Genomic DNA, 26,771 nt, shown 5'->3' on the forward strand with positions numbered 1-26,771 from the left:
TTGTTTACCCTGCTACCTTGGTTTGGCTTGGGGAGAGCTTTTAGAGGAAGATGAGCCTTTTTTTTTTCTGGTGTCCATGTCTAGCCATTTTGTGCTTCAGCTGTGCTTGGATGGCATGCTCTGGGGATAGTTGCCAGATGACCTGAAGAGGAGGAGATGTCAAGGAGATGCCTCCTTACCTGTACAGTGGAAAGTTCCATTAAGGGAATGGTGGCTTAGAGCAAGTTACAGACAGAGGTGTTATCCTCTGAGGAGTACTAGTCAAGGGCATTTTACTGAAGCCAAGAACCAGATGATGCAGAATTCTCATCTGCTCAGGATTTCCATGGCGCTCTCAGCTGAACAGCTGCAGAGAAGACCCCTAACAGAGCGATAACACTGAAGCTTTTCTTGTGAAGCATCCTACTTGGATGACTTGCATGAAGCAGCCATCTCCATGGTGTCAGAAAGAAAGAGTTTTGCTTGACTTAGAGTTGCCCAGGGCCTCTGTTCAACAGTGTGTCTCTGGTTGGGCAGCAGAAGGCACTGTGCTGTATGTGAAGAACAGGAAGGAAGATGTGTTCTTCCTCTCCCTAAGGGATGTTGAGGGTAATATCCCCCTCCTCCACTCTTGTTCGTGGTTTGTGTATGATTTTACAGATCACTTCTCTGCAGGTTTCCCTGTAGTGTCTCAGCTCTTGGCTCTGGGACTGCTCTCTGTGGAGAAGTCGGTGTGTATGCAAGTGGTGGGCAAATGTTGCCTGCACAGTAAGCAGGATGAAATGTTAGAACGAACCACTGCTGACTAAAACAAAGGTGATGGTGTTTTTTGTTTGTTTGTTTGTTTTTCTTAAATGGGGGGAACCTTCTCATCCAAGCCTCCAGGACACATTATTTAAATTTGTCTTCAGAAGATTAAGAAAGGAGCAGTGATTAAATGTGGTTCCTACTGTCTTCCTGTCTCCCACCCAGAGTGAGGGAGGAGGAGGAGGTGTGCGGAGAGCTTGTGTCACCAGTGCTAGTGACTACCATGTGGTTTGAGGGGCAGAAAGGATCTCCAGGAGGAAATTAAGTAATTTACGTGGGCTGGTGGTGTGTCCATGTGAGGACTGGGTCATCATCATCCTTGTGCCGGTTGCATTGGGGTGGGGAGTTGCTGTAGAGGTGGAGGTGGTGGCTTCTGTGCCTCATGGTCTGGGCTAGGAAAGCCACCCTGGCCTGGTCAGTCTTGCCCAAGCAATGCTGCCTTCCCGTGGTCTTTGCCATCCGGGTGCGGGGCTTGGGCTGCTCCCCTTGCCGGAGGAGAGCAACTTTGTCCATCAGGAGGTGCAGTGATGGCCATGGTTTCTTCTCAGGCTTTGGATGTGAGTTTGCATGATGGGGCCGGGGAGCAGTTCAGCACTGCGTCATGTGGGGGGTGTGCTGCCAAATCTGGAAAGTGCCCTTCGTGTAATGGCTCGTGTCCTTTGGTGCTGCTGAGGTGGCTACCAGTCCAGTGCCCTGTCTAGCCCTTAGGTAGCAGGGCTGGTGGCCCTTCCCTGGTTCTGCAGGTCACCCTCAAGTATTGAGAGGCCAGAAGGTCGACAGAGGTGATTCTGCCCCTCTACTCTGCTCTGGTGAGATGCCACCTGGAGTACTGTGTGCAGTTCTGGAGCCCCCAACATAAGAAGGACATGGACCAGTTGGAGAGGGTCCAGAGGAGGGCCACAAAGATGATAAGAGGGCTGGAGCACCTCTCTTGTGAGGACAGGCTGAGAGAGTGGGGGCTGTTCAGCCTGGAGAAGACAAGGCTCCGGGGAGACCTTACAGCGGCCTTCCAGTACCTAAAGGGGGCCTACAGGAAAGATGGGGAGAAACTCTTCAGCGGGGCCTGTTGTGATAAGGCAAGGGGTAATGGTTTTAAAATAGAGGGAGGTAGATTCAGACTGGATATAAGGAAGAAGTTTTTTACACTGAGGGTGGTAGAGCACTGGAACAGGTTGCCCAGAGAGGTGGTGGATGCCCCGTCCCTGGAAATGTTCAAGGCCAGGTTGGATGGGGCTCTGAGCAACCTGATCTGGTTGGAGATGTCCCTGCTCCTTGCAGTGGAGTTCGAGATGACCTTTGAAGGTCCCTTCCAACCCTAACCATTCTATGATTCTATGATTGAGAGCTTCCTTGGCCGGCTCCCTCCTCCGTGGGATCCCTGCCTCCCAGCCAGGTGTGTTCCTGTGTGGCAGCGCCTGCCAGGTCTCATACACCTCACCCCCAGCTGGCACCGGGGTAAATAGAGCTCAGGGTGCATTCTGTTTGACTTCTCTAGCAGCAAAATAGGTCAAAGTGTGTTCAGGATGCTGTTTCAGTGTATTTCAGAATACCTTGCGGCATTTTACTCTACTAAATATTTTAAGGCTTTTACACTTTGGCCTGTGTTGGGATAAAAATAAGTACAGGACTATCAGACTTTCCCTGCAGGACAAAAATTCCACTTTCCAACCACCTCTAATTATTTCCATTCTGCTGTCTGGAAAGGATCTGGAGACAATTTAGGAAGCCGATTTACAGTTGACTTGGTAAAAAATTATTTACCCTCCTGAGCCTCCTTAGATGTGCAGCCAGTGGCATGTGATCAATAGGAAATCTCATGCTCGATGATTTCGATGCTCACGGAAGGACCTTGAGACCATGAAACTCAGCCTGGATCCTGCTTACCTGTACGTGCCATTTTTGGAGTTGTGGTGGACCAAACTGTCCACTTATTGAAGAGCTTCATGCGATGAGGGAAGCGGCAAAGGACCATTAAAAAAGTGAAAAGGGCGGCTGCGCTCTGTGAAACACCTTGTTGTGAGGTGCGTGGTGTGCTGTTGCCTGGTTCCCTCCCATGGGAGCTGGGGTGAACTTGCAGGTTCTGGGCCCAGGAGTGGTATCTCCAGGTGGCCGTGGGGCTCCTGCGATCCTGAGGGTGCCTGTGAGTAGCATCTGGAGCTCCAGCATCTGGAGCCCCAACAATGAAGGGAGGTACCGGGAAGGGTGCATGCGCACCTCGGGCACCGAGCTGCCACTGCTCCCAGAGCTTTCTGTCCATCCACACGTCCTGCTGTGTGGATAGATCCAGATTTTTCTTTGGCTTTTCTTACATACCAAGGCTGCATACATCATCCTGCATGCCTCGTTAATTCTATTAGCGCTGTGTTTAACTAGGGTTAGGATTTGTCACTAATGAGTGCGTTGTGGTTAGTAATTTTCAATTACATTTTTCTAACTCTCAATTAAAAAGGTGGTTGACTTTTTATATGAAGAATTTAAAAATTCTTATTTTTCCTTTAGACTGGCTGCAAATTGTAAAATCGGGACTCACGGGTGTACAGAATTAACATTCTTAAGAAATACTGTAAAAAGTGTTCTTCACGGTTAACATTTAGAATTTTATTTTAAGATTTTATGTGCTTTATGCTATGCTGGCAAATTGAAAAAATATTGGATCCTTATATGAAGAACCAACAATTTCCCACAGCCCTGCTTTTACAGTGCTGAGCGCATTTCATTTTGTGTGTGATTTTCCCCAGTTGCCAACTGACTACATCATACAGTTTTTTTGGCTTATTCTTTCTGTCTTATGACCATCAGCAGATATTTTGAGTAGCATATTATAAAGCCACAGATCCTTTTTGCTGCCTTGGATTTCGCCTGTTACTGCTGGTAATGGAAAAGATTTTATTAGTTTTGCGACATCAGTAAACGTTTCAGACGAGGCTTCGAGAGAGCCTTTGTGCATCAGCCCAACACTTGGCGCTGGTTGTCCTCCGCATTGGCAAAGGAAGGATGTGTCTGATGGTCTCCAGTGCGTTCTTCAAAAGTAGCGTGAGATCACTCTGGAGAGGGATGCGGGGAAGGATTGGTACTTGTAAACAGTTCAAGATGCTCTGCAAATCCTTCAGGATGATTCTAAGGGTTAAAGAGACAGAGCTGAATTTGAGATGTACTGCTGAAGTTGAGTATAACTGGAGGAAGGACAAGAGGGGACCAGGCACAGGTGGTGGCTATAGTGGTTGTAGAGACATGGAATGTTCTTGCACGGCAAACTAGTGTGTTATGGAAAGGAAGACTGACCACCAGAAATTGAGTTCTAGAAATCAGGGAGGGGATAACACTGCTGGTCTGTTGCAGTTGTTGTAGGGCTATATCTGGATTATTTGCGTCTGGGCACCGCAGTAGTAGGAAGGAATATAGTATTGGTCTAAACATGTATGGATTTTAGGATATTATGTGTATTGTGGAGAGAGTTTGGAAGAGACATAACAAATGATTGCATACTGAAGATAGATTCAAGTAGAGTAAGCTAAGACATGAACGTGGGATAGCTTAGCTTAAAGGTCATGGGGAGAGGGCTAACGTGTTGATTGGCGTATCTGAAAGCTAGAAGCCTTGTGCAGAAGGGGCTGTTACTTAAGAAGCTGCAAGGGATTACGAAAAATTGGAAGTAGTAAGCTTAGTCGCAAGTTTAATCTAAATAAGAGGAAGAGCATTTTAACAGTCAGATCTTGTAACTAGGAGAGCATTTCCCTGGGGAAAGGATGGGAGCCCCCTCCCTAGAGATGTTTAAATTGAGGCTATGCAGGACATCAGAATAGACATTACTGGGAGGCAACCCTTTACTGGCAGGGTGAGGATTGGCTGCAGTTATTTGGCCGTCAGCAATGTTGTTATGATGAAATGTTTCCTGGAACGATGCACAGGGGATTTAGTGCCGTAAATCATTTGGGTTTTTGTTGGTATAATGCTTGGGGTGAAAATATCTGTGATGAATTGTCACTGTCAAATCTCTGAGCCAGCGTTTTTATTAGAGAACGTATCCTGCAAAATCTCCATGTGCACGGTTATCTGTGTGGAGAAGGTGTCACCCAAGGCCAATACTGATAGATCATTTGCTACACCTTCTGTTGTAAATGGCAGCATGTATTGAGGGCTAAGAACAAGTGTAAAGGGTGGCTTTTATCGCTGCTTTCAAATTTGCCTTTAGTCAATTAGTTTTGTCCTCTTGCACTTTATGAAACGCTGAATCCCAGTTGTACAGGAGGAGGGATATTAATTGTGATTTGCTGAATTCAGACTGAGACAATTCTTAATCAGTGGCTACTTCTTACTTGTGTAGAACTGACGTAGAAATTAAGACTTTCAGCCTGCCAGCTATGAAGAATAACAAATAGAGCTGAAACATCACAAAAAGGGCCTGAGTTATCTAAAATACTTATCTTTTACTACTACTTTTTCCCCATAGCAGGATAATAATAAAAGATTTTTCCAGTTTCTGAGCTGTGGTCGACCAATAAGCCCATTTAAACATTTTGTTTCTCTTAAAACAATTTACGTTGGTTTCGAACAGTTCTTTATTTCCTGTGATCTACATGCTGACATTGTTTTTATTTCTTGCAGTATATCGTGTTTCACTGGGACTTCTGTGTTATAGGGAAGACAGTCTCCCAAATAAAACATGTTTGGTAAATACTTCAAGCAGCTATGTGGAGCTAACTGGCTTTGGGTCTCAGAATGGGAGCTTGACATTAACTTTTTGTTCGCTTGTGTTCTCTACATTCTCTTGAGATGGGAGGTTCTTCTTGTGCAGTTACCTTCCTCAGACAAAGACCTCTTTATAGGGAACTTCTGTGTTTTGCTGATGGCTTTTTCCATTCATCTCTATGGATTTCTTTGTAGAATTACTGTAGTTGAGGTTGTTTGTAGTAGAAGCTGAATTAGTAATACATTGTTTAGCATATTGCACTTAGTGTTACAGTAAGAAATATTATTGATAACTTATTCATAATTGTTTTGGGTAAAGTTTTTTTCATTCATTATGCTTTCAAAATAGAGGGAGATACATTTAGATTAGATATTAGGAAAAAAATTTTTACAATGAGGGTGGTAGAGCACTGGAACAGGTTGCCCAGAGAGAGGTGGTGGATGTCCCATCCCTGGAAACATTCAAGGCCAGGTTGGACGGGGCTCTGAGCAACCTGATCTGGTTGGAGATGTCCCTGCTCCTTGCAGGGGGGTTGGACTAGATGACCTTTGAAGGTCCCTTCCAACCCAAACCATTCTGTGATTCTGTGATTACTGGAATTTTATTATGAGTATATATATTATTGTACATATTATTGATACACACACATTTGTAATATAATATATAAAATCTTGTAGAGAAAAGATAGGAATGATTAAATGATGTCCTCAAAAATTCATGGAAAGTATATGGTGAAGCTGTGTCAGTAAAGGTACGGCAAAAATTGTCTCTACTGTATCTTATCCTGGTTCTTGCCATGCTTTCTCAGCTCATTTTGGAGTAGGAGCCATAATCTCTGAAGCTTTAAGTGCTAAACCCTGAAAAGCTCCAAGTTCGTGGTTTAGCCATGTGAGCTGTTTGCTGTCACATGGATAATAGACATTCCCTTTTGCATTCCCCGCATAAAAAGTGAGTCAACTGGAAGCATGTTTGTGCTAAGCCACATCAGAGTTATCCTCTGAATTGAGGGCATATAATAGTTCCTTTAAGAGTGAATTTGTACAAAAAGGTCAGAATCTTTTTTATTAGTTCAGATATTATTTGTCAGCTCTAGTTTCATCCCCATTAAATTTACTGTTTTATTTCATCTGAATGGATCAGTGTGGTTCATTTGTATGCATCTTCATATATGGAATTTAGATTAGATAAGGTTCCAGGAAATGAGAAGGAACCTTTGATGTGAATGACTGTAAACATGCTTAAAGAGTCATTCTGTAAGAATTAAATAATATTTAGAGTTAATTCTCCTGATTTTTTTTTTCTTTTATAGAATAATGCAAAGAGTGTAACTTGAATACTAAAATCCAGATGCCTGTAATTGCGGTGCTTTGCTGCCTTGTAGTAATTCATGAGCTGTAGTTCTTTATGTAGCAAGGCAATAGGTGCTATACAAAAAAAAGTCAACAAAACAGAGTCTCCAACAGCCAGAAGACGCTAAAGAAGGGTTTTTTTCAGTGGATAAGGATTTTGTCCCCTGGCTGGTTGGAATAGGAGGTGATGCCTTTGACTCTAGGTCACTGCTCTGAAGGTGGATTGCTAATTCCCTGGGGTTCTTGCTGTGGTAAAGGCTTTCAGTCGATCATCCTTCAGCAAGTGAATATTGACACGCTCTGCCTGTCCATGTGGTAAAACTACTCTTTCTGATGCTTCCTTTTATATTTTTAATTAGAGTAGTGACTTTGTCTGAATGACACAGCTGGTTGTTCCAGTGAGCTCGGTATACACCCGGCATTAAGTACACCGGTATTTGCAGTGATTTAGATGGTGGCAGACTTGTACCTGGGATTATGTCCATGTTCACTAGCCTCACTGATTTAAAGCTCATGTGACAGAAGAATATCAGCTTGCTATCCAATTCAGCGGTCCCATTTGGTTTTATACTTAGGCTGCAAAAAGAAACATGTTTCACCTTGAGTGTTTTGTTGTTCATGTTGTTCATCTGTTTGTTTTGTACTTTAGCAGGCAAGTGAGAATTGTAATTAGAGTAGGAGCCCTTCTTTGCCTTCTCCTTCCCAGAAACATATTAAACTGATTAATCTCCCAATGCTGCTCATCTATTCCATTAAGCTTTACTGATGCATCCTTTCTTTTCTTAATTGTCGGTATATTTATTGGTATTTGTTGTTAAAATTGCATGCGGTTTTATGATTCTTTGAAACTGTTGAGATAGTGCCTCTGTGTTAAAGTCCATTTTACAAATGGATGGAACGGGATTTGGTACAAACCTCATTATTTTTTCAGTTTTTTAACAGGTTTACTTTATACTGTGTATAATGTATATTTACATTATACCTCTTTCTGAAATGCGGAACCATAGAGAGGTCAAATTTCTGAATTCTGAATTTTCTTCATAAATGGCAATAAAGACAGGATATGCAGTGTATGCAGCGAGGCTGAGCTTTTTTGTGTTTTGTTTGATGAATTCATTAGCACTTCATCGAATGCAGTTCTGCAAGTTATATCTCAGGAAATAGTCTAAACTTGTCAAGTAACAAAGTAATCCCTTCAAAAGCTTGCCAATCGTGGTGTACTAGACTGAGTATTTTAATAATTAGAATTGATTAAATGTTGAAATCATCCTAGGAATAAAGGGTCAATGATAGGCTGCAAAATTGTCAAAACGTTTCTGAACAGGAAGAAGCGCAGTAGCCCAGCAGCAGTAGCAGTGCTGGATGGCTCGCAGATTGCAACAGTTCATTCAAGCTCTGCGGACCAGGCAGTGCTGTTGTTTTACAGATGTGCAAGCTGGGGCACGGAAAGTTAAATTCAAGCCAGTCATGTATGTATACTATGTATACATTACATTTATGTTAGCACATGTATACATATGTATACATATAACTAATACTACCTTGGTTAGCCAAATCATAGAATCATAGAACGGTTTGGGTTGGAAGGGACCTTTAAAGGCCATCTATGCCAACCCTCCTGCATGGAACAGGGACATCTCCAACCAGATCAGGTTGCTCAGAGCCCCGTCCAACCTGGCCTTGAATGTTTCCAGGGACAGGGCATCCACCACCTCTCTGGGCAACCTGTTCCAAGGTGTTTTTGACAAGATGTTTGTTGTTGTTGTTGTTTAGTAGGTGGAGAGAAACCTCTCTGAAGAAGTCGCTGTAGCCAGTCATCCCTGATTGTTAAGTTTCTTCATAGCTGTGATATTGCAGCATGTTGTGCTCTGTCTTTGCAGACCATTGACCTGAACTTCACAGGACCTGCAATATGCAAAGCTGGGGAAGTCTCATAAAACTCATGTGCTGATTGCGCTTTTCATCCCTGTTGTTTGAGACAATTAATGTGTTGTAAATACCTGTTTGTCCTTTCCTGGCTGTGTATTTGATGCAATAGAAGCTTACATTTATACTAGCAATGAAGCAGTCTGTGCTGTTTTCTGAGCACATCGCATTACATTTTCTTGCCGTGTGAGTATTGCAGGCTGGCTGGATGTAGATACACGAGGAAGATGCTGGTAATCTGAAGCCATCATCAGCTCTTCCTTTGATGTGAAGAATTTTCTGTGGCTAAAATAAATGAATCAAAATTTTCGGTATCTTTCCGTCAAGGTTAAAGAAAGTGAACTCTTTTTCCTACCATCACCATGCACCTTTTGTATATGTGCAGTGTGTGTGGAAGTTTCCCCTCTGTGCCGCTCCTCTCATACAGGTCACTGACTTGTGGAGTACAACTTATGCAGAATAGTTTATGGACTTCAAGATTTTATATTTTTAAAAAAATAATCATTTAATTGTATTCATCCTTTTGTTTTTTTTTTTTTCTCCCCATTGCCAACTAGATTTTAAGAAGTCTTATGTCCCTTGATAAAGCCATCAGCTTTGTAATTTTCAAAAGACTCCTGTGGACATTTTCTGAGTCTCCTCTCTTTTATGCGCTCTTACTGTTACCCCTGTCCTATGGCCTCAGGTTTGCTCATGGACTGTTCAGGAGGAAGGCGTAGTCCATCGACATTTATTCCTCACCACTAAATCAATAGTTGGAGAAATGTGGGCAAAGCTCCTGGCTACCTCAATGCTGTCATTTTTCCTGAGCCTCTGCAAAGGAATCCATCTTCTGGGCAGAAGTCACGGCCTACTACATCCCACCTATGAAAAAGCCAGCCCCAAAGCCGGACAGGCAGCTGAGGATATTGGCCATGGATATTTAATTCCTTTACAAAAAAAAAAAAAAAAAGGAAAAAAGAAGAATAAAGAAGTCCATTGGTATGACATCTGGTTCATTAGACAATTTGTCAAACTATTAAGATAACTTATAATAGAAAAACAGAAATGGGGGGAAGTGGGACTTGGGTCAAATTTCAGAACAAAATGGATTTCATTAACAGGTCTGATGTATCTGATGCAGATGCTGTATCTTGCTTTGTAGGGAAGGGATCATATAAAGCAGTTTTTCTCTGCTGTTACAGCCTGGTGTAGAGGCCATTAAAATCAATGTGTCTTCCCATCAGTCTGTTAGTGAGTGATCATAGAATCACAGAATGGTTTGGGTTGGAAGGGACATTTAAAGGCCATCTAGTGCAACCCCTCTGCAAGGAGCAGGGACATCTCCAACCAGATCAGGTTGCTCAGAGCCCCGTCCAACCTGGCCTTGAGTGTTTCCAGGGATGGGGCTTCCACCACCTCTCTGGGCAACCTGTTCCAGTGTTCCACCACCCTCGGTGTAAAAAATTTTTTCCTAATATCTAATCTGAATCTACCTCCCTCTATTTTAAAACCATTACCCCTTGTCTTATCACAACAGGCGCTGCTGAAGAGTTTCTTCCCATCTTTCCTGTAGACCTATAAGGTCTCCCCGGAGCCTTCCCTTCTCCAGGCTGAACAGCCCCAGCTCTCTCAGCCTGTCCTCATAGGAAGTTGCCCGCAATCTTTCTGTAACAAGCAGGTGGCTAGGTAAACCCTGCTTATTTTTCTGTTGCTATTACACAGAGATTATTGGATGATCAGAGCCAAGACAGAAATGCTGAATAGTAGTAGCAGCAATCCTGTGCCGATAAGCTGGTGCTTTCACCATGGGTCAGCCGTGGGGGGCATGCAGAAGGAGTGATAGGGGGTTGTGTCGGGCTGTTAGCCGTCACCCAGCCCTCACCCTCCTCCCAGCCACTCTCCTGGCATGCCGGCTGCGCTGCCAGCAGCGACTTTGTTTGGAATGCACAGGATGATGGGGAACGGTAAAGTATAAAGGGAATTTAGGAACTGAACGGGGCCCAGAGCTCTCAGGCTTACATTAATTTATGTGCTCCTGTGATATGCATACCAAGCGTAAATGCCTTCTGTGTTTAGAAGGGATTAAGTGGTTAAGTTCAGAACTCCTCGTCCGCTGAGCCTGGTCTAGGTTGTTTACAGCTCTAAGCGTGAGAAAGGTTTACTTACAAAAATGATTTATATGTTCATTTATGTTCCTGAATATTGAGAACAGGCAAGGAATTAGCAGTGTTGCATGAGCTGCACCAGCACATTTTTCACCTTATATGGAGAATTGCCGGCCACTTATCAAGCCGGGGCAGATTTGCTGTTATTGTCACATTCCTTAAAGTTGGAAGAAATCACGTTTCTCTGACTGAAGAGTCAACTCATAAGCTTACGGTTTTGTAGCCTGAACACTGGTTTTTAATCCAGGAATTGCTGGGATGGGCAGTGCTTCTTTGGAAAAATAGCAGCATGCAAATTTTAAATGCTGCGTTGAGTTCATTCCTCAGCTTGGGTGGAGAAACTTAGATACTTGCAAGGGAAAACATCTTTCTGTTTGGAGACCTTGGAGTTCCTCCTGGCTGGCTCTTCTGCTCCTGGAGAACGCAACAGGAAGATTGTGGGGAACCAAGGGAAAGACCTGCAAATAGGGTACCCGTGGTATTTGTCTGAGTGTGAGATTAAATAAGTGGAATATATGGAAGTAGAGACAAATTGCTTGTTTAGCCGCTGATATCTCAGATTGGAGAAGCTGGACAAAAGACTGAACAAATACTTGAAAGGTTAAGAAGGTGACAATTATAAAATATCTTTTTGTGATAGTACAACAAGTACAGCATCCAAGCGCTAATGAAGTCTACATTCACTGAAATACTTGGAAGCTGGGAGGTCAGTATCAGGTCTGAGTTAGTTAAATATTTCAAATTAAAAAAAAAAATGCTTTCTCTCTTGAAATATTTTTGGGATTGTGGCGTTCAGTAGAGCAGTAAGTCTCTCCTACTGCTGTTTTTTGGTTTGGTTTTTTTCAGTACAGAGACTGTTATTAATTTTTAGAGTGTGTGCTCCACTGCTCTTGTGATTTGAGTTGACACTGTGTTCTGGTTTTATTGAGTGGGGGGTGGGGGGAACCTAAGGTGGTAGCTTCTGTAGGAAACTGTTAGAAGTTGCTCCCCTTTGTTCAGTGGACTCCGCCAGGCCTAGGGCGGACCCACTGCTGGCCAAGGCTGAGCCAATTGGTAGCAGAATGTTCTGTGATAACGCCTCTGCGATAACGTATTTAAGTAGGGGAAAACAGAAAAAAAAAAAAGAGGGGGGGGAGAAGATGTGAAGCAGCTGAGTGGGGGCAGAGAGGGGGAGGCGTGAGCCTTGTGGGCCTTGCAGGCCTCACCCTCTGGCCTCCCGCTGGGTGGCCAACTGGGCCCAACTCGGCCCGGCCTGGCTGCAAGAAGTGGAGAGGAGATGAGATGTGAATAAGATGTAAAAAGGATCCTGAGAGACATCTGCCAGCCTGTTTTGAGGAATGGCTGCAGACGCCAAGGTCAGTGAAGAAGGAGGGGGAGGAGTAATGTGGCTCCTGGCCAAGATTCCCCTGCAGCCTGTGGTGAAGACCATGGTGGAGCAGGTTGTCCTCCTGCAGCCCATGGAGGTCCACAGAGGGGCAGAGATTCACCTGCAGCCCGTGGAGGACCCCACGCCAGAGCAGGTGGAGGCCTGAAGGAGGCTATGGCCCGTGGAGGGCCCGCTGGGACAGCTGTTTTAGAGGGACTGCACTCCGTGGAAGAGATGACCCACGCCGGAGCAGTTCCACGAAGGACTGTGGCCCGTGGGAGGGACCCCACGATGGAGCAGAGGAGGAATGTGAGGAGTTCTTCCCCCAATGATGACGCAGTGGCGTAAAACAACGTGTGATGAACTGACCGTGACTCCCATTACCTCTTCCCCCCTGTGCCGCTTAGGAGGGGAAGGTAGTAGAGATAATGTTAAGCCCGAGAAGAGGGAGGGGTTGGGGCAGGTTATCTTGTTCCCTGTCTCATTCTCCTGCTAGTTTTAGAAATAAATGAGTATTTTTCCCCAAGTCAAGTCTGTTTTGTCCGTAACGGTAACTTTAAGGATTTTCTCCCCGTCCTTATCTCAAACCTCGAGCTGTTTTCCTTATATCATCTCCCGCTATTCTCTCGGAGAGTGGGGGGAGTGAGAGAGAGACTGCATAGTCTGGTCCTGATCAGGGCTGAGCTACAAAACACTGTGATTGTAGAGATTTTTCTATGATACTACTTGGGAAATAAAATACTTTAAACTGGTAGTAATTAGGTGCAATGATTCGAAAAGCTGTCCTGAAACTCCTGTTGCTGATTTCACTTAAATGCAGATCCAGAAGAGTTAACTGGAAAATGATACTCAGGTTTTTCTTGCTCCATAAAGGCAGTGTTGGCTGTATTTTTTTAAATAATAAGACGTAAGGAGGAATTAATGAGCCTAAGAACATTTGAAGCCAACAGAAACAAAAGGGTAGTTTGTATGGCTAAATACTTTGAAAAACCAACATTTGAAACATTTAGCCAAGTGGTTGCATTCAAGTACCCACGTAATTTTGAGGGAGTAGGGCAAAAGATAGGGATTTTTATTTTCTATTTGCTTGTTTGTGGTTTTCCCATTCTTCCCCTTTTATGGCACATGAGAAGAGAACCAGATTTCTTATCGTGTATGAGTATAAAAGATCTTAAACTACATATATTTATTTTTAGGACTCCACCCTTGGGCTTTGGATTTTGTGAGCAGCTATTTCAGTAAATTTACATCTATATGGGGAAACTGGCAAATTGAATACTGTGCAAATCCACGTTTTAAAAAAGCAATTGCTATTATAGAAGGTAAATGATATCATAAGAAAGCCAAGTAAAAAAGATTGCATTTTTGTTTGCTACTAAGGGAATGATCAATGCTTCCTGCTGGCTTTTGCACCCTACAATTGGAGATTCTGGCATGCAAATGGTTTAAATAATGCTAGGTTTTGTGACTGGTTGGCGCTGTATAATACTGGGACTGGGGTGACTTAAATATACAGAGTGTGGGCCAGTCCCCAAGTCCTTTCTCGGGCAGAACACCCACTGAAATCACATTTAAGTGTCGTCAGTGGAAGCTTTGCCAAAGAAATCGCTATGGATTTGACCCCAAAGTTATTACTACTAAATTTCATATGTAAGCCTTTCATTATTGTGTTTTTTAAGAACAGAGTACTTGAATCCTGGAATTCATTATAACTTTCAGATTTTACCAGGGTATTGGCCTCTTAAACTACATTTCCATTGGAAAGAAAATTTCTTCCTCTTCGCTTTTTTTTTTTTTTTTTTTTTTTTTTTTTTTTGTCATTGCTCAAAAAGAGGTAGGAAGGATACTCTGTGGCTCAGGTTTGTTTTACCTCAGGCAAACAATCTACTGAGGTGCCTAATTTAGGAGCTTGGTTTTCCAGCCTCTTCACGTGCACGGTCGTGAGGGTCACATCCAGAGGGGATTTTGCTCCATGTCATCTTCTGTCTGTGACTCCTTCACCCACCCACCTCGTTAGCCTCAGGGGTGGCGTAGAGTGCACTGATTTAGGAACCCAAAAGGATGTGGGTGGTAGGTGAAGAACCTGCTGTGATTTGTGATATAAGCTGTGTGTAACTTGTTTCAAAATTCCTTTTTTGGAGTTGGTGAGTTGCTTTTTTTAATTATTATTATTTCTTTTCTCCATGGGTGATAGAGACTGGTGATACAGCAGTGTCCTTTAGTATAGAAAGTCCCGTGTTGCAGTAGGACCTTTGCGAGGTTTCCAGTCTCGCTTGCTCTTTTGTATGCTTTGTGTCTCTGGCTTTGGTCCCTTCCCACTGGCTCTAGGTTTCGTATTGGACCTCGTGAAGTGTTTTGTGAGCTGTGATGTGTACAACTGGATTAAATGATCCACAGACCCTTCAGACCAGATGTCTGCAGTGCCTGGCTGCTTGTGGTGGGACTGGCTCAACCAGGTGGTCCCTTCCCAGCCTCAAATCCCAAGAGAGGGATTTTCAGCACAGAAATCTGGATGTTTCATACTTTATATTGCTAAACCTGCAGTAATCCTGCCTTCCTCTGCTTAAAATACTGAAGCAACAACAACAAAAAGGGTGAGCCATTAGCATTTTAAAATATGTCTTTATGTTTCCAACTGCATTATATAATATTATATATACAATATTGTAGGTGGAGGTGGTCGGAGCGCCTTTAAGCATGCCTCCTATATTCTGTTATAACACTGTATTTTCACCTGTGTTTGGTTCTTGCCAGCCTTCAGTCATTGATATAAAAATTTCCAGTGTTTTTTCTGCTTCAGGCTGAAACCTCTTGGAAAGGTTTTCAACCGAAGAACTTCAAGTGTTTTTAGAAGAATGCATTACAGAAAATTAGAGAGGTTTGCTGACTTTAGCCAGCCGTTCCTTCAAAGAGTTGTTACACCTTCAAGGAGTAGAGGGGGGCGTCTGGGTGCTTTTTGCAGCCTGCGGAAATTAAGCCAGATTTGCCAGCCTACCAGAGTTGATGAAAATTGTTATCTGCACGTGCTCGTGAGAGCACGTTAGAGGCTTGTTGATAAAATCTTCAAATACTCCCAGTTTGTACAACATGCTTTAACCCCATCAGCCTCTGTGTGTGCCTGAGGTGATGAGTAGGATGGGTGGTACAGAGCACCCGGCTGGGTAGCACTGCAGTTCCTGCTGCGTCTGCCTTTAGGAGACAAAGGTATCTGGGTCTTTAATAGTCTCCCAAATTCTGTAAAGCTTTATGCCAAGGCATACTTGAGAGCATAAATGAAAAGCAGTTGAAATCACAACTGTTTTACTAGTCATTATTCATGCAGTTAATTTCTGATGAAGCTGGGAGTACAATTTATACTCAGGTCGATATACCACGCTCGGGAGTGCCTACGATAAGAGACGATGCCCAAAGGTTGGGATTAAGGTTTGAAAATCAACTTTCTGTCTTCTTCCTTTCTTTTTCCCGAATTGTATGAAGGCTCTAGTACTGCCACCTTTTAGGATTTTACCAATAACTATTTGTTAGTTTAAAGTCACAGCTCTTGAAGCCATGACTTCCATAGAAGGGATGTATCTCTCTATTTTATTTTAAAATAGTGAAGCATGAAAATGGTACTAGGACATTTTATGAAGGTTGGAACAAAAGAACAAAACCAAGAATCTAATGCATGTTATCTTTAAACTGTTGAAGAAACTGGGCTAACACAGGTTGGTAACTTGAGGTCGATGCCAAGACTTAAGATCGGATCTGAGTCATTCTGCAGAGTGGGAATGAAGTTGTTGCTGATATATCAGCATTGTTCCAGTCAGGGTCTAAAGGTTTCATTCTTCTTGTTCTTTCAGATATATAATGGTATTGGTGACACTTGCTTCTCCCTATCTTAAGCCCTTTTTAAAAATTCAGCTTGCTCAGAAGGCAGAAAATATTTCTCCTAGTGAGATGTGCTTTAGATCATTGCTTTTTCAATCGTCGTCCTTCAAAGGCACCAGGAGCTTTTCTGAAAGGGAGAGTTAATATTTGGGCAGGAGAGCTGGAAAGGTAGAGGGAAGCACGTACTGGCCTGTAGTATTGGCCAAGTTCATGGGTTAAGAAATAGCTCAGGATTGTAATAAATGGGTAATTGCCTGCTGTATATAAATGACTAGGTTGTTTTTACAATCTTTCTGCTAATCTGTCCTGCTAACCATGATGAAGAATGGTGTTTTGTCACCTTTCAGATTTGCATCCGCATTTCACACCCAAAGGTGAATGTTACCATGGATGTCCTAGCAAACTGCAGCAGTCATGAATACACCATGTAGCATTTTTAGCCTATTTGAGCTCTTAGGATATTCCGTAAGGATTGTTCCTTAGCGCTAAGACTGCCTGTCTCAAACCATGCTCCCACCAACAAAAATGCCACTAATTAAAACTTGTGTGAGAGGAAATGTTACCATCAGTGTCCACTTCATGCTCTTAATTTGGAAAAAACATAAGGGCTGTAGAGTGAACTAAAACAATGAAGCAGTTCAAGGCCCTGTGTTATAAAATCTTAGATAAGATGTAATTGGTGTGGCAAATTGCAGGTTTGTCTGCCTGGCACCTGGAGTTAATGGTGGGTGACTTACCAGGAAGTTTGGGTGCTTAGGTAAGAAGGAGCAGCTTTAGTGTTTCCCTTATGTCCAAATGCTGGATACTGCACCTAGGACGGAGTAATGCTGGGCACAAGTATAAACTGGGAGAGGAGTGTTTGGAGAGCAGCCCTGCAGAAAGGGATCTGGGGTGCTGGTTGACAGCAGGCTCAATAGGCGTTGGCGGTACACCCTGGCAGCCAAGGGGGCAAACCGCAGTCTGGGGTACATCAAACACGGCACGACCAGCCAGTCAAAAGAGGGGATTATCCCGCTGTGTTCAGCGTTGGTGTGGCCTCACCTTGAGTGCTGTGTGCAGTTCTGGGACCCGCAATTCAAGAAGGATGTGAAGATTCTTGAATGTGTCCAGAGGAAGACAACAAAGCTGGTGGAAGGGCTGGAGGGTATGTCCTACAAGGAGCAACTAAGGACTTTGGGCTTGTCTAGTTTGGAGAACAGGAGGCTGAGGGACGACCTCATTACTCTACAGCTTCCTGAGGAGGAGAAGTGGAGAGGGAGGGAGGTGCTGAGCTCTTCTCCCTGGTATCCAGTGATAGGATGTGTGGGAATGGTTCAAAGCTGTGCCAGGGGAGGTTTATGCTGGACATTAGGAAGCATTTATTTACCGAGAGGGTGGTCAAACACTGGAACAGACTTCCTAGGGAGGTGGTCAGTGCCCCAAGCATGTTGGTGTTTAAGAGGCATTTGGACAATGCACTTAATAACAGGCTTTAACTTTTGGTTATCCCTGAATTGGTCAGGCAGTTGGACTAGATGATTGTTGTAGGTCCCTTCCAACTGAAATAGTCTATTCTATTTTATTCTTAAATGTTTATCTTGATGTGCTGATTTTTTCGCAAGCATATATAAGCAAAAAGACAGAATTTTGGCCCGTATTTCAGGTTAATATTTTGAAGTCAGTTTTTCCCACCATTTCTGTTGCTTTTAATAATTTATGAATGTCCCAATGGAAACATCAAATTAAAATATCAGGCTATTTTCTTGTGCATAATTAAAAAATATACAAGATTGTTATCATCATTATACACGATGATTGCGTCCAGCTCTGGAGCCCCCAACATAAGAAGGATGTGGATCTGTTGGAGTGAGTCCAGAGGAGGCCACAAAGATGATCAGAGGGCTGGAGCACCTCTCCTGTGAGGACAGGCTGAGAGAGTTGGGGCTGTTCAGCCTGGAGAAGAGGAGGCTCCAGGGAGACCTTATAGCGGCCTTCCAGTACCTAAAGGGGGCCTACAGGAAAGATGGAGAGAGGCTGTTCAGTAGGACCTGTTGTGATAGGACATGGCATAACGATTTCAAAATAGAGGGAGGTAGATTTAGATAAGATATTAGGAAAAATTATTTACACTGAGGATGCTGGCAGGTTGCCCAGAGAGGTGGTGGATGCCCCATCCCTGGCACCATTCAAGGCCAGGTTGGACGGGGCTTTGAGCAACCTGATCTGGTTGGAGATGTCCCTGCTTCTTGTGGAGTTGTTGGACTAGATGGCCTTTACAGGTCCCTTCCAACCCAAACCATTCCGTAAGTCTATGAGTGTGCTAGAAAAGGGAAAATAAAGTACTTGTGAAAATATAAGATAATGCAGTATGTTCTGAAGCATTTCTTACAGCATGGTATCTGTCAAATGTAGATATCTAAGTCTGTTAATTTTGATATCTACCATCAAATGTGAGCAATGACCTGCTAATGACATTGCTAGCTTTATGGAAATCTGAGGCTTGCCTTTCTGTATGGAACTGTTTTGCTTAATGGAGAATTTCACAGAAATAATCTCTAACGTTTTTCAGCAAAAGATTTTGAAATTTTGCTTAGAAAATGACAAGTTATTTTTTTTATGGAGTTTTTTTTTTCTCTTTTTTTTGTTATTTATTTGTTCTGTTTGTTTTGTGGTTGGTTTTTTTTTGTTGGTTTTTTTTTTTGTCCTGATCATTTGTGCTGTTTGTGGGTCTCTCCTGGGGCATGCAGCCTGAGCTCTGACAGAGAAAATCGCTGCTGTTGCTTTAAGTGTACAGTGTTTCTTTAAATAGATGTGGCTTGTTTTATAGCGTTGCTTTAAATACACAATAAGAGAGTTCATCTCCATTTCAGAAAAGGTTTATGACTGATCTCTGCTTGGCTAGGAGTGTTTATTTTCTTAAGTTGCTTCACTGCAAAAAATGTTTTAAAATTGAGAGTCCCAGGCTGGTGATGGGGCTTTGCTCACGCCCACTGCAGATCCAGTCCTTCCACCACTAGAAAGCTGTAGTTTTGTGATGGACCTCATGTAGATCAGGCTCAGTTCTGGTATTTGTATGTCCCTTTCCCATCAGTTGCCGTCTTTTTAAGTCTGCATCATTGAACTGATCTATCGGTGTTTGCAAGACTATCAGAAGCATCAATAAGAATTAGTTGTCGGTGAGGTAGCGTAGGCTCATTTTCTTTTCTCCGTAACTTGTTGATGATGAAATAACAGATTTTAGAAAAAAAAACCACCTTTCCACCAGCAGGCATAATGGCAACTGAGGGAGGATTCACTAAGGATTGATTCTGGACAGGCTTAAAATGGCATGCTGATGTAGGATTGGCTTTCTCACTTGACTTCTGCTGATGCCACCTATTGATTGTGTATTAAGTTGACAGGGGCCAATGGAAAAATCCTTTCTAACCACATACCAGGATTCCTGCGGGGCTGTGGTGTGTTCTGCGTGGTGGCTTGGGCTTTGAAAGTGATTATATAATGCCAAGTCTGGGCAGAAGCGTATACAGGAGAAGAGATGATACGAAGCACGTAATTTAGGATGTGCAAGAGAAAGCCCGGCTCCTCCCTCCCTGCTCTGCCCTCCCTTTGCCTGCCTGGCCTGGCTGAGCGGTGTGCCCCACGTCTACCTTCCTAATGGCACTTTCTGGTGACCAGGAGGAGGATTGGGCTGCTCCTGTACACAGAGCTGACTCATCAGCTGTACCCACCGCCTTGCAGGAGACCTTCTTGGACAAAGGGAGGTGGAGAAGGAGAGTTATTTGCTTGAAGTCACCTAGAGATCAGCCATTCTGTCCCTAGACCTACGGGAAGGAGATCGCCTCCACCTTGGTCACAGGGCACTGAGCAAGGAGAAGGCCATGCCCTGGGGATGCTTTCTGTTCACATGTAGAGGCCAGGAGGGGATTTCACGGAAAGAGAAAAGTCAGCCAGCCTTGCTTGTTCTTCAGAGCATCAGCAGCCGGAGTTGTGACCCTGAGGCCGGGTGAAGCATGAGCTTTACCCAACTGAGGGCAGCGTGAGTTGTGGCGCACAGATACAGTCAAGGAAGCCGTGCCTGTTTCTCGGGGATAACAGGCTTGTGATCAGGCTGTAGGCCAGCCTGCAGCTGGAGAAATTTTGATGAGAGCTTAAAAAAGAGTGAGGAAATCTTTATTTAAAATTTTCTACTTGATCATCTTCCTAGGTGGGACACTGAAACCACTTGCTGGATGGGAGTGTACCCCGTTTTGGTTCTGGTGTGTATGTAACACTGTGTACATTCCTGTCAAGCATCAGTGTCATCCTTCATTGTTTGCCCGAGCCAGCTAATTCATGACTGCAGTTCTTTGACAGGGCTTTGCAAATGTGTATTGAACCTCTAGCCTGGGTTTGCTTATTTTGTAAAAACACAATAATTAAAAAAAAAAAAAAAGATGGCTATGAAATCCAAGACAAGAAAATGTGAGACTTCCTAAAGAATAAAGTAAAAAAAAAAACCACCATAGAAGTTTCACACTGAAAGGTTTTTTTTGTTGTTGTGTTGTGAGGTTTTGCTCTTTTTTTTGGAAGTTGAATAAAGAGGAAAGCAGTTTAATGCAGAACTAATTAATGCATGTTTCTCAGGGGTGGAGTGATCTCTGTTCAGTCACACCTTCTCTAGAGTAGCTCAAGTGGATTAATCAATTATCATCTTTCTAATTAAACTGCTGAGTACAGAGTTAGAAGCTTTAGACGATGATCATTAGTTTTGTGTAGAATCAGTGAATTAAAGGTAAATAATGTTAACAAGATGTTCCTTTTCTCATAGGATCAGTCAAAGGTTAGGAAAAAGGTCAACACTTTTGTTCATGTGCCGCTTCTGAAATGGGAATCATCAATGAAAAGAAAAAAAACTTTCAAGTGCTTTCAGAAATGTCTTCTGAAAATAGCAGGAAAGACGAGTAAAGAAATGCTTTGGATCATCCCAGACATGCATACCTGCTTGGCTCGGTTCTGCATCTGACAGAGCAGTTAGGGTAGATCCCGAAACTCTGCGTAGGAGTGTGAAGTTTCCCAAAACAAATGCCAAGGCACAGGGAAGTGAAGTCCAGCTTTCCTTGTGCAGATGGCACCTGCCTTCCGGGCACAGCTACGCACTGTGGCACAGCCCTGCCTTTGCGGGCAGGCCCAACAAATGCGCCGGGTAGATGGTCCCTTCCTGCAGATCTAATCTCCAGACTCCAGGGAAACAGGAGGGGTGGAAATCCAAGAAGACCACATGTAGCAAACCGTTGGGCTGTGGCAGAAAGCTGTTCACTGGTTGAACATAGATGACACAGAAGTTGTCAAAATCTCTCTCCTGTCTGATGGTTGAGAGGCCAAGGTCTGGATGCATGTACTCTGTGTAACTAACCTGGACAGCTGTTGACAGTGCACTTCATAGGAGGGCGCTGTGCTGTCATTAGTTTGGCTACAAGTAGCTAACCCTCCAGGGGAGCTGTGTGAACAAGCATCACCCCTCTGCTTGCCAGACCTGTTGAGGTTTGGTAGCATCTCATACTTCCCTTTCAACACAGGAGATGTACTGCAGCTGGAATGAGTGGAGGTGTTTGCAGAGCTGTGTTCCCGAGTTGCTCAGCACCTGATCATCCTACGCTGGCTTTAACCAGAGGCTATAGTTTGTACTGAAGATATCTGGCAACCCAATCAAAAAAAAAACAGTCAGTGTTGGCTTTCTGCTCGTGCAGGTGACACCTGCCCTGAGTTTGTACAGCCGTACAGCCCTTCCCCAGAGAGCAACTGGGGAACTACACCTGTGACTTGAGTGTTGCTATTGAGTGTATAGTGTAATTCACTCTTACTTTACAATGGAGCTGGAAGGGCTCGTTGTTAGCTTTGTACTAACGTCTTCAATACCATACCAGCTCGCCGTTTGCTGGTGTTTATTTTTGTGTACCCCTCTTATTTGGCAGGAAAATGGAAGTGTGAGTATGAGATTAATGACAAAATCAAGTTTTGGTAGCATAGCACTTACTCCATGATCCATTCTGTTAAGACACTCTCAGCTATGCCTGCCAGTCTGTCCTTAACTAGTGGCAGACCCTATCATGTTCTATTTGCCATGTTCAGGGCACGGGATTTTGGCATCATTAGTATACCGGAGGTTACAATCGCATTCTGAGTTACTGAGGTTAATGTGACTCTTACTTCAGCATGAAGGATCTTTGTCTCTTAATTACTTCTTTCTGTTTTTTTACCCTTCTCCCTTTTCTTGACGCCTGAAAGATCTTTTCAGATGGATTTCTTCAAAAGTGCTTTGCCTTCAGAAGAAGTTGGATGAGAATCCTTGGCATTAAAAGGCTTGTTTTATGAAGGGGTGTCGTAGTTCAGCCCCAACAGGGACCAGACTACGCAGTCTCTCTCTCAATCCCCCCACTCTCCGAGAGAATAGGAGGAGATTTGACAAACAAAAGAAAACCAGGAAAAAAAAAACAAACACGCGGGTTGAGATTGAACAAAAAGTAAATTTAACAGTAATGACAGAAGAAAACAAGAGAGTGATGGAACACAAATACAGTATAATAGCTCACAACAGATCTCCACATCCAGTCTCTTCCAACTAGCAGGGCCTCCCTTCAGCACCCTCCTCACTTATATACTGAGCATGATGTCAGATGGGATGGAATAGCCCTTTGGCTAATTTGGGTAAATTAACCCCAGCTGTTAGCTAATTAGTTAACTATCCCAGCCATAGGGGCTACCAGCTTCAGTTCTCCACCCAGCTCAGGTAAATATTAACTCTATCCTGGCCAGAACCAGGACAAGGGGGATAGCGGAGTGTTGTAAGATCATAGGCGTGAGGTGCCTCTTTCCTCCTAGCCTGCTATTAAAAGGTACTGGAATGAATAAAGCTCTGTATGTACACAAGAACATGCCACCCTTTATCTGGAGGTCTATAGATTGATAATAAGGGTATCACAGAGCTGGCAGAGTGTTCCTGGGAAGTTTGTATTTACCATGGCAAACTTCCTTCAGCATTTGATGGACTGTTTGTGGGCAAACATCGTGACCTCCCTGAGAGGTAGCTTACTGGGCGTGCTGGAAGCACTTCAAAAACACTGTCCCTCTTCCCTGGCCAGTAAATTTTCTTCAAACAGGGCAGAATATCGTCCTTAGTAACTCTCCAAGTCAGACCTGAGTGGTAGGGAGCTCTTGTGTTACTTTACTTTGGTTCTTTTATATCAAAAGTAGTACACCATCTGCCTGCTATAAACGTTGTGCTCTCATTTCTGCCCATTCTTGCCCAGATTGAAATGTTTTTAGCTGTACATTTACAGATCTGGGATAACTGGGTGTTAGCACTGTGAGGTCACTACAGCTGTAATTAGCTAACAGCCGGCTGCATTTCTGCTGTAGTTATGGGCCAGCAAAAGTCCAGGTTTGCCTGTGAGGGCAGAGTTTAACTCTACGTTGTTGAAATTGCATGTATGTACTGACACGGATCTTGCGTTTAGCGTCATACTAGGTCTCACTTCGTGTCTACCAAAGCACCAGTAAGGAAGCCCTATCTGTGAAGAGCTGGAAATGTGGTTCCAGCAGGAAAGGGAAAGCGCAGCTGCCCGAGCAGCTCTCTGCAGTGAGCTGGAACGTGGGGTGAAAAAGGACACTTCTCAGTTCAGGGGTTTTGTAAACACGTCGGTGAGAGCAAGCTACTGTCCAAGTCTTTTGAGTCTTAGTTGCTGGTGTTCGGGAGCTGGGTACCATGGTGAAGGAAGTGCTGTGTCTCTTTGAGGAGCGAAGCCGTGCTCTGCCATTGGGTATGAAAAGCAAGTATGACAAAAATACACGTCAGGCACGGTAGCAGTGTATGAACATTGCGACAGAAGGGATCTGTGACGCACGGGTTACGGTGGTGTTACCTGAATGCCATCGTCATGGCACTCGCAGCCCTTCCCTGCAGCGCTTGGCACTGTGTCTCTTACAGCGATGATGAGGAGGGTTTTGGTGGTTTGTGCTCTAAATGTTCTGTGTAGACATATACATAAGCTTCCCCATGAGCAAAGCAGGTCTCTATTTCGTATTTGGAACTTTACGAGTAGTTTTATGGTAACAGCTCAGAAAAATGTTACTTAGGCTTTATTGCTCACGTTTCCTCTTGGGTGTGACTTGCAGCCTGACACTGCTCTTTACTTTGCTGGCCCATTGTTAATTTGTCCCTTTCGTATGGTGGTTTTGCAGCTTGCATTATTTGCTATTTTGTCTGCATTTTATTTTAATGGGACAGGCTTTGTTTTTGGTGAAGTCAGTTTGGGACTTTGCTCTAATTCCACTGAGTAATCTTATAAAAAGGAAACTTCTAGTACTGTGTTCCCCTGTTTGTATGCTTGGCAGCTTTAGATGACGGAGTAACCCCAAGGGTACTACTTTATGTGTTTATGTGTAACATTTTAATTGAGACTGCATTTTGTTGTATACTGACTCCATCACCAGGCTGTTCAGTAAGATCTGCCTTTTGAAGCATGGGTACGGTAAAATTCTTGCGTTAGTTTTAATTCTGCTGTGGCATGTCAGTTTAACTGTTGTAGAAATAAGGATATTTTTATGACAAGGTGCTGCGTGCCGTGAAGAAGCTGTTAAAAATCAGCCGTGCCAATTTAAACATCACAGAAAAATATTGTAATACAGTCTGACACTTTGCAGCATGAAAACGACAGACTTTGTAGAGCGTGAAGTTCTCCTTGCCAGCTTTTGGGAACTGAGTTAGACACCATCTTCAATGTGTTCGCACTGAACAAGAAGAGCAGCTATGTCTTCTGCCTTACCATTTTCAGGTGGTGTGGGTGAAAGAGCAGCTGGTTACTCCATATCAGTCTGCTCAAAAGCAGTGGCCAACTTTTCAGAGCCTGGCGCGACTGGTTTGAGAAAACTTGCACCGTAGATCTTTGTAGCTGACTTGTGGCTATTTTGCAGAGGTCCTGGCTGGGATTTGATAGCCTGTCCGGGCCTGGGATGCGAGAAGCTTTAAATAAGAATATATGGGAACAGACCTGAAGGCGCTCTTGTGCAGGTCGTGGTTCTGTTGTGGTGCAGGCACTGTTCGCGGTTGGTGCCACCGCTGTAGAAAAGGGCCGGTGATGGTGCTGACCCGTTTCAAGCCGCCTTTCCTGGTTGTGTATTTCCTGGGTGGGAACCTGGACAGCTTCACAAAAATTCCTCTTGTTTGTAATGTGTTGCATTACCAGTATCTGACTTCCAGTTGTATACAGAGAGAAGTTTTTAGGTGCTGCACATGAGTGGTCCTCGCGGAACGCCTAAGTGAGGTATAATCGAGCGGCGATGTTTCTAGCTGCTTTTTTTTTTTTTTTGCATGCGAGTTGTTGGCTTTGCACGGGAGAGGTTAATGACTTAGTTGGCAGCGGTTCAGAATGAAACATATTTCTACATCTAGGGATACATGTGTTAACAAAACAGTTTTTGTTTTTCAGATTGCCAGTGCTACAAAAATAGAGATTTCCAGCACAAAGTCTTCAGTTTGTGAAGCGGCAAGGGCAGCGTTGAGGATACACCCCGCCCACTCTCCCTGCTTTGACCCCAGAATGCAGAGGGAAACAAGGCATACAGAGAGCAGCTAAATTTTGCAAGGTTTGTTTGTTTTTATTTTGGCTGTTTGTGTATTTCCGAATGTATAAATTGGATTATGAAACAGTTATACGCCAAAGTCCAGATACGAGCAGCTGAAAATTCACTTTAGTTCTCTGGATCTTAATGTTTCATATTGGCTGGGTGCCTTTGAGGTTTGAGAGTCAACCAACAGTGAACACCAGCACTGGGGGAAACATAGGCTATCTGAATTGTTTCTCTAGAGGCGTTCATCCAACTCTTAATGCCTCTGACTTCAAAATAGTTTGTATTTACAAAACGTCAGTCCAGAGAAGTGTCCAAATCTGTAAATAGCACAGATGCAGTTTTCTATACTTAACTTAAGGAGGGAGAGGGAGTGGTTTAGGCTTTTTCCTGCCCGGCTCTTAAGAGTGTTATGATGTGGTAGATGCCTGTCTGTCAAAGGAGAGGGAATGGATGAGCAGTTTCTGGCATAGACTGCGTCGTTCCAGAATTAGACAGAAAGTTACAAGCAAAGAGATGCCCTACCCCTGATGTGTCACTGTCCTTGAAGGACAGAGCAGCGTTAAATTTTAGTTCTGGTGATCATCAGATGTCTTTCTGCTGTAGTCACAAACCTTATGCATGGTGTATGAGAAAGAGAGATGCTTTGGTTGAGGGTTTGAAAGATCTGGTGCAACTGATCTTATGGGACGGCAGATTTTCTCCACCCCCTTTAGTTTTGTCGTGTGAAGTAAATGGGTTGTTTTACAGATTTTAAAACACTTAATCATGGTGTTTTATAAAAGAGTGATGAGAGAGTCTTTATTCAACTTTTCATTATTTTTACTTGTTTCAGTGTTGTTTGCTGTTATTAATTGAAGAAACCCCACATTGTTGTTAATACTGTGCTATCTACTACACCATGTATGCTACTAGTTAACACAAAATCCAGCTGTGTTTGGACTGTGTAGCAGGAATCCAGTGGGCAACACTGACAAAGCCACCTTTTTGGAAGTTTAAGCCTATGGGCAGCTCTGCACATCACAAAGTGCTGGGGAGCAGGGTTGGACCTAAAC

At 43.6% G+C, this 26,771-nt stretch overlaps 1 protein-coding gene across 1 annotated transcript in view; it reads left to right on the top strand.

Moving 5' to 3' along the window:
* Positions 1–25,596, top strand: part of SCAF8 (SR-related CTD associated factor 8) — a 171,319-nt gene extending 145,723 nt beyond the window's left edge. Inside the window, exon 21 of the mRNA XM_086743406.1 lies at positions 25,578–25,596. The gene's annotated coding sequence lies outside the window, so the exon portion shown is untranslated. The remainder of the gene's footprint in view (positions 1–25,577) is intronic.
* Positions 25,597–26,771: the final 1,175 nt, after the last annotated feature.

The sequence above is a fragment of the Chlamydotis macqueenii genome, chromosome 3 (genome assembly GCF_036417535.1).
Source record: "Chlamydotis macqueenii isolate bChlMac1 chromosome 3, bChlMac1.mat, whole genome shotgun sequence".
Lineage (NCBI taxonomy): Eukaryota > Metazoa > Chordata > Aves > Otidiformes > Otididae > Chlamydotis > Chlamydotis macqueenii.